Raw genomic sequence first — 8,662 nt, forward strand, 5'->3', positions numbered from 1 at the left:
GATCACCCCTAACCACCTCTGCCTGCCTAATCGCCCCTAAGCACTCTGCCTGCCTGCCTGATCGCCCCTAACCACTCTACCTGCCTCCCTGATCGCCCCTAACTGCTCACTGAGAGGCTGCCAGCCAGGGTGAGGGACCGTGTTGTTCTGGTCTCTGGTCGTTCTGGTTGTTCCACCATTTTGGTCAATGGGCTTTTATTATATAGGATGTCCACGTCAACAACCACAAGGATGATGACTAGCATGGTACCCTGGCTAAGGTCCTCTCACTACCTGAAGATGTCCTCCACACCCTATCCCCACTGTGTTCCTCTCATCACATCTCACCCTCATGACCTGGCTCATCTTCACGGAAAATCCCATCGCCCTCCAGACCACAATCCTTCACATATTCACATAGGTCTATTAATGTTTTTCAGTGTTATTTCCTTTAGTTTTATTTAGTTTATGATCATTTTCCTTGTTTATTTTTGCCATGAAAGACAAAGAAAACCATCTTTTGTCCTTAAAAACTTATATTTTATAGTTATAGTGCTAATGGACAGTTAGTGAAATCATTATAGTATCTATGGCATTTTTTTCATTTTTAAATTACATTTATTGGGGGACTTTGGTTAATAAAATTTATATAGATTTCAATTCTATACATCATCTATATATGGTATTGTATGCTTGCCATCTAAAGTCAAATCTCATTTCATCACCATATGTTTGGCCCCCTTTACCCTTTACTACTTGCCCAACCCCCCTTTCCCTCTGTTGTCTGTGTCTGTGAGTGTTTGTTTGTCTTGTTTGTTCATTTGTTGCCTTCAGTTTTATATTCTATACTAGAGGCCCGGTGCACGAAATTCGTGCATGGGGGGTGTGTCCCCCAGCCCAGCCTGCACCCTCTCCAATCTGGGACCACTTGAGGGATGTCCGACTGCCCTCTCACAATCCAGGACTGCTGGATCCCAACTGCTCGCCTGCCTGCCTGCCTGATCCCCCCCTAACCACTCCCCTGCCAGTCTGATCGATGCCTAACTGCTCCCCTGCCAGCCCGATTGCCCCTAACTGCCCTCCCCTGCCAGCCTGGTCACCCCTACTAACTGCCCCTTTCAATCCTGGTCCCTCCCAACTGCCCTCCCCTGCTGGCCTGATCGCCCACAACTGCCCTCCCCTGTCAGCCATCTTGTGTCCACATGGGGGTGGCCATCTTGTGTGTTGGAGTGATGGTCAATTTGCATATTACCTCTTTAGTATATAGGAGGATGAAAAGAATCATGTGGTTCTTAACTTTTTCCACCTGACTTATTTCACTTAGCATGTTATTTTCAAGATCAATCCATGTTGCTACAAATGTTAGTATTTCATTTTTATATGTACCTCATCTTTTTTGTCCAATCTATCAAAGGATACTTTGGTCATTTCCACGGAGATAGCTAAAGTATATTGTAAATATTTACAACTTTTTATTTTCCTGATGCCTCAACATTCTCTATAAACAGACTGTAAGCACCCTGCCCAGGCAACTAGGTTTCCCATTGCAACAAGGTTGGTCCCTGACACAAGTTCCCCTTTCCCTTCCCTGACTCTGACTAGGTGACATTCAAACATCAATAATAGTCCACCCTGACTCCCAATAAAGGTACATGCCCACAGGCCCCCTCCTTGGCCTTGGCCGTGGCTCCTTACCTGCGTGGTTGAGCCCACTCCCTTGGAGCTCCTCCCATATGGCCCCTTGTGTGGCATGCCATGCCTCCCTCTTCTAGGACCTGTGACTCATAAAGCACTTTTACTTTCATATGCCTCTTCACCTCTCAATAGTATTATCCCATGTTCATACCTAAATGATCATCAAAAAACTTCATAATTATTCCTTACAATGAATTTGTCAATTTAAACTTCTCCATGTACATTACTAATTACCTCATGATCAGCATCATAGAGTGATACAATGTGTTATCTAACTGAGTGTTAAGAAATTCTTGCTACTCTCAATAAGCTTACATCTGGAAGAAATAATACAATATAGATGCTCATTATAAATGTATTAAATGATTGCTTCCATGTATCCAGGCATGAGTGAAAAAATTACAAAATGTTAGATACCACAGAAATGTTATACTTAGAGAATATTTTCTTAAAAATGTTTTATTCTTCTAATGTATTTAATAAGAAAAGCATATACCTATAATTCAAGCCATATCTTTACTTTTGACACTTAAGTATTATGTACCAGATGCCATTTGAATAACATAAAAATAACTTAATCCTCATAATAACTCCAAGGTAGGTTAATGTTCCCATTTCATGGATGAGAAAGCTGAGGCACAACTGCCTCAAAATCTCATAACTCATAAGTGACCGAGTGAGGATTCAAACCCAGACGGGCTCCAAAGGCTGTGCTCTTAATGACTATGCAATTTTGAGATTTTATCTCTGTATGATATTTTATTTTAAAAACTAGAGGCCAGGTGCACGAATTCGTTCATGGGTGTGGTCCCTCAGCATGGCCTGCAGGGATTGGGCCAAAACTGGCAGTCCAATGCCGCCTGCCACTCCCGCCTGCTGCTCCCGCTCATCCTGGTCCCACTGCGCCTACCATGGGCTCATGCCCAGTCAGTCCTGATCGGGACTGCAGCGGAGCTCGCCAGCAGTGAGCCCTGCATCTGGCGCCCATCCCGAGGGGGCAGGGGGCCAGAATGCAATCAGCCCTCCAGGTGGGCAGTGGGATGCCCTTGCCAGCCCAAGATCCGGATCTGTTCCACTGACGTTTGCGCAGGTTGTCGGGAGCCACCTGGCGGCCACTTTTATTAGTTTCTTCCTTGCAGAGCGTCTAGGGAGGGGACTACTGAGGGAGTGAGTGGCTGTCACTGGGCTGGTGGGCCGCCAGGATGGGTCAGTCAGCTGAGCGTCTGCACCCTGGTGGTCAGTGCATGTCATAGCGACAGGTTGTTCTATCTATATAAAAGCCTAAGTTGGTTGCTTAGGCTTTTATATAGATAGATAAAATATACAATGTCACCTAATGTTTAATACATCCTCTTCACAAAATGCAACTAAAGCAGGTTTCTCACTACCCATGACATGGATTTTTGAAAACTTTAAAACTCAAATAGAAATTGTTAATGAGTTTTCTATAAGTAAAAGTGTTTTTAAGGTCTTATTTAACAGTCTGGCTCTCAAAGAGTTGAAGAATTCCCTTAAATTCCCTCAACATAAGACAATTAATGCGTCAAAGATAAACCAATTTCAGCTTTCATGATTAAGCAAATGCTACCAAAAATTCCTCTGAGCCTTGTTTGCATTTGCATTATACTATTGGTATGTATATTTGTATTTGCATCATATTATTGCAAAATAATTTACCCTGCAAGATACATTTCACCTGACAGATTTGGTACCAAATAGATTTAGGGAGGCTCAATTTTTTTATCATAAATATAGCAGAAAACAATTAAAGTCACTCCCATCCAATTGAGAAATATTATGCTTGTTAGTTTAATGTGTCTTTGAATTTGAACAAAATATGTAAAATAGTCAAAGATAGTCATTTGCTATTTCTGCCCATGCTTTTGATTGGCTTGTATAGTCCATGGTTAGAGTGTCCTGCTGTTTCTAGCCACGCTCTTGACTGGCTTGTGCAGTAAACACTATTTGTTATACCCAGCAACCATCTCCACCCTATCCCAATCTTCCTTATTAAAACTCCAATTTTGTTGAGGTGGCAACATGCTCAGGGAAGTGAGGGTTGGTGGGGGGAACTTCAGGGTGTTCATCATGATTGGTCCCAGCTTATCACTGTTCTCCCTTCCCCTCCCCAGGCCCTTGTTAGAGAGTGGTTTGGCAGTAGGCATGTCATCTAATTCTGAGCAGTGAGGTGCAATAGGAAGTCTGCTGGAATCTCCTGGGACAAAATTTGTACCCTGTATAAAAGAAAGATGCAAAGCCTTGGCACCCCTGAATGTTAAATCAGCCCCAAAACTGCCTGTCTCTGAACTTCTTTTCATATAAAATTATCTCTATCACCAAAACTGCATTTAGTCTGATAGTCAGGACAGAAGTACTCTAGCCCTGGCCAGTGTGGCTAAGTTGGTTGACCATCGTCCCATACACCAAAAGGTCACTGGTTTGATTCCTGGTCAGGGCACATTCCCCAGGTTGTGCACTAAACCCCAATAGGAGGCAGCCAATGGATGGTTCTCAATCAACAGTGTTTCTCTCTCTCCCTCTCCCTTCCTCTCTCTTTCTCTTGTAAATTCAATAAAAACATATTTTTTAAAGTACTCTGATTCATATATCTCACTTGACTTGCTCTTCTATCTGCAAGGCCATTGTCAAAGTATGTGCATACTACTGTACCCTAACATTTACATTAACATAATCTCTCCTCATAGTTACCTGATTTTCTTTGGAAAGTATTTCAATGTAAATTACATTGATTTAAATGAAAATGTAATAATTAGGGGATAAAATATATGTTGGGAATTTTTTATGTCTAAGGATTAAGCTGTCCCAATAAGCAAGAAATGTAGCAAATTCCCTGATTATACTCATTCAGATTATACAAGTGTTCGGAAATAAGGTCATATTTTTTGCAAAGCACTTGCACAAATCCCTGTGAGCACACAATTTTCCTTCTCCAAATACTGAAGCATACTTACCTCCTGCAGATACTGAGGGAACTGACAAATAGCTTCTGACAAATAAGCAACTATTCTATAGCAACATGACACTGGGAAACATATACTGTGCCAAATAGCATTTAATATTGAAGAAAAGACACTAAATTTTCACATTGGAGGTCAAGTTTATGTACTTAATGATATCACATTTGGGGAAAAGCTTTCCTCTTCCTTTTCCTTTTATAATACCCTCGTAACAGCCTCAATCAGAAATCCCAGGGGAAACTAAAGGATATGCAGTGGCAGCCTTAAATTAGAAAATTGTTCCCTGGCTGGACCTCTCACTGAGTTCACTAGGACTGTGTTCTTCAATCTGAAGAGACAACAGTGGTTCCAGAAGACGTGCAGAGACTGTAATAGGCCCAAGTTTGGAAACAGGAAGGAGAATGCAAGGTCATTCAAACATGAAATAAATATTGTTAGAATGTGTATCAGTGAGGAAACTACTGCATATTTGAGTAGCAAGGTAATTCAGTATAGATTCCAGATAGATAAAAAGTGTTGCCTAAAATCCATAAAGCATAATTTTAAAAAACAACATCTAAAGGAAGATTGGAGAAAACCATGTAGCAATCAACAGATCATTGGGCTGATGACAGTAGCCAGGCAGGAGTGAATAGAGATTCAAAACAGAACTTGAGTGAAGCTACATTCCAAGGTAGGAGTAAGTCTATCCTATATCACTTCAGTATACAACTTGAGAATTTTAAAATACAATATCCAACAGAGACTTAACAAGAATTGAAACACTAGGATTGATCCCTTAGGCTCATACAACATTTATGTTACTATCACAATAAGCCCCTCACACAGATACAAAAACATTAAACATTCATTAAATACTTGCTATCAACTGCCCACTTCTTCAAAGGGGATTTCACTTTTATCCTGAACAGATGGCAAACCTATCACAGTGTGTTCTTTATGACTGAGCATAATAAACACTGTCTGATTAAATCATTCTGAAACCAATTAAAATCTCAACATTTACTTTGGTAAAACATATCTACAAGAAGAGAGTAAACATGAGCAAACATAGTCAGTTTGTTGCCCCATCTCCTGATAAAAATTAGACATAAGACAATGAGTTAATAGAAGAAATAATTTACCTCACTTGGGCTGTCCATTTCCACCTTATCTCTCAATTAAAGGGCAATTAGCCAGCAATGCCAGAATTCCTTTCTCAAATATGTACACACACACACACACACACACACACACACACACCTAATTCTAAAGCCTGTATTTCTATTACAGAACGTAAGTAAATAGAGCTGATGTTATTCCAGCACAAATCTGAGCTCAACTTACCTTGGAGCCAAAATATTGAAAACTTCCTATGTATCAGGCACTATAATATGTGACTACCATATATTATTTCATTTTCTCTCCATAACAACCTATTAGGAAGCTACTAATTGTTATACCATTTTACAGATTGAGAAACTGTGTCTCTGTGAGGCTAAGCAACTTTCCCATCACAAAGTAGTATGTGGAAGAGCCAGCCTTTGTGTCCATGAGTTTTCATTCTAGTAGACATGCTTGAAACTACTACTCTTAATTTCATCTCTAAGAGAGAATATGTTTTTCTAAACCCTTTTAGAGAAATAAAATTAAAGGGGAAGTTCTTTAAATCTAAGTATTTCTAGAACAAATTATTTTTATTCATTGCATCAAACTACTGAAATACCATTCACAAATCATTCTCATTTCTTCATTAAAGCATAATGAGAAAATATTTCTAACTCAAATTACTATATATACTTAAAAGAAATTAAAAAATGACTCTATAAATATTCTATAATCCAGAGTAGTTAAAAGGGTAGATTTTAAATATTAATATTTTAGGTTTTCCATACATACTATAAAATATGAATTAGAAATAGTACAAATGTTATATTAAAATGTAAATGAGAACCTGATATATCTGAAATTCATCACCAGAAATACATGTATTATTGATACATGACCTAACTATCTATGAATCTAGGTGCTTGACAAAGCCATTTACAGGCATGGCCCCAATTGGGATGGGGGACTTTCAGTATGAAATTGGAGAAGGCCCAGGCAAACTGCCTCAAATTGGTTATCCTAATTCTGGAAGAGGATCAGGTGCCATGGAAAGCCACTGTCCAGGAAAGACACAAATATCTGGAAAAACATCCTTATGATGAAAAATTCATATGAAATTGTATACTTTCTTGTGAAACTGGGCAATTTTAATTGTTTCTGTTTTATCAGGCCCCAAATTTTTCCTAGAGCTGGAGAACAACTGAAAAAAAATTTTTCTAGTCCAGGGACATTATTGTGTGATATATATAAATATTTGAATAGTCAAATATAACAAAGTTTCTCCTCTCAGCCTTGCTTGATCTGAGAGATCATCCAAAGTTATCATCTTTCTAAGCACTTGTAATTGACACATGCAATATTTACTACTTTAACACATATTTTATGCATACTCTAATTAGGGGGATGATAACTACAAATTCATCAAATATATGATATTTTGCTTAAAATTGTCTCATCATGGTGCATCGGAGGAAATGTTCTGTCATGCATAGCCAAAATGGCAACTTTTATATTTTATTGCTGATATTTACTAGATGATAGCAAAGACATTTCCATTAATTTAGGCTGAATTTAACAGATTTCACTATTTTGTGGCCATGACAAATGAAACAAGTTTAGACTCAGCCTTTTTATAAATCTGTCCCAGTAGCAACAAACTAAATGAGGCAAACAAATTAATTAATGTAATTAAATTATTATTGGGTTTTTATCAAGTTCATCACAACTAGAAGAAAAATAAAATGCAAAAAGAAATTGCATTTTTAAATATAGCATGCATCTTAACAAAATAATATTAAATAAGAAACATCCTAAAATATTACATACAGCATACCTTCCTAGAGAGTTAAAAACAATTAATAAAAACCATACTTTTAAAGGAATACATGCAAACCAATAGAACCATATAAAGAGGAAATAAAGAAATGGTTATCTCAAAAATCAGGTGTGAAGGAGTATGATACCAGGTGGATGGATTGAAGGGGAACATATGTTTAGTTTGAGTTCAGTGTTCATAGTGCCTATTATAATATTTTACATGAAAAATGAATAAATACATAAATAAATGAAAGCAAGATATGCCCTGAAAGTGAAGAGAGTGTGCCATGTAATTAGAATAACAATTTTTCCAATTCTGAGCATTTAAAGCCTTGTACTGGCACAGGGACAGACGTGTAGAACAACGGAATAGAATAGAGAACCCAGAAATCGACCCAAACCACTATGCTCAATTAGTATTTGACAAAGGAGGCAAGAACATACAGTGGAGTCAAGACAGTCTCTTCAATAAATGGTGCTGGGAAAATTGGACAGATACATGCAAAAAAATGAAACTAGACCACCAACTCACACCATACACAAAGATAAACTCAAAATGGATAAAGGACTTAAATGTAAGACGGGAAAACATAAAAATACTAGAGGAATCCAAAGGCAGCAAAAGCTCGGATATATGCCAAAGCAATTTCTTCACTGATACAGCTCCTAGGGCAATGGAAACTAAAGAGAAAATAAACAAATGGGACTACATCAAAATAAAAAGCTTCTGTACAGCAAAAGAAACCATCAACAAAACAACAAGAAAGCCCACTGCATGGGAGAACATATTTGCCAATGTTATCACCAATAAGAGTTTAATCTACAACATTTACAGGAAACTCTTCCAACTTAACAAAAGGAAGATAAACAACCCAATCAAAAAATGGGCAACAGAACTGAATAGATACTTTTCGAAAGAGGACATAAGGAAGGCCAAGAGACATATGAAAACATGCTCAGAGTCACTAATCATCCAAGAGAGGCAAATCAAAATGACAATGAGGTACCATCTCATACCTATCAGAATGGCTATCATCAACAAATCAACAAACGACAAGTGCTGGAGAGGATGTGGAGAAAAAGGAACACTCGTGCACTGCTGGTGG

Source organism: Myotis brandtii, unplaced genomic scaffold (genome assembly GCF_000412655.1).
Source record: "Myotis brandtii unplaced genomic scaffold, ASM41265v1 scaffold185, whole genome shotgun sequence".
Lineage (NCBI taxonomy): Eukaryota > Metazoa > Chordata > Mammalia > Chiroptera > Vespertilionidae > Myotis > Myotis brandtii.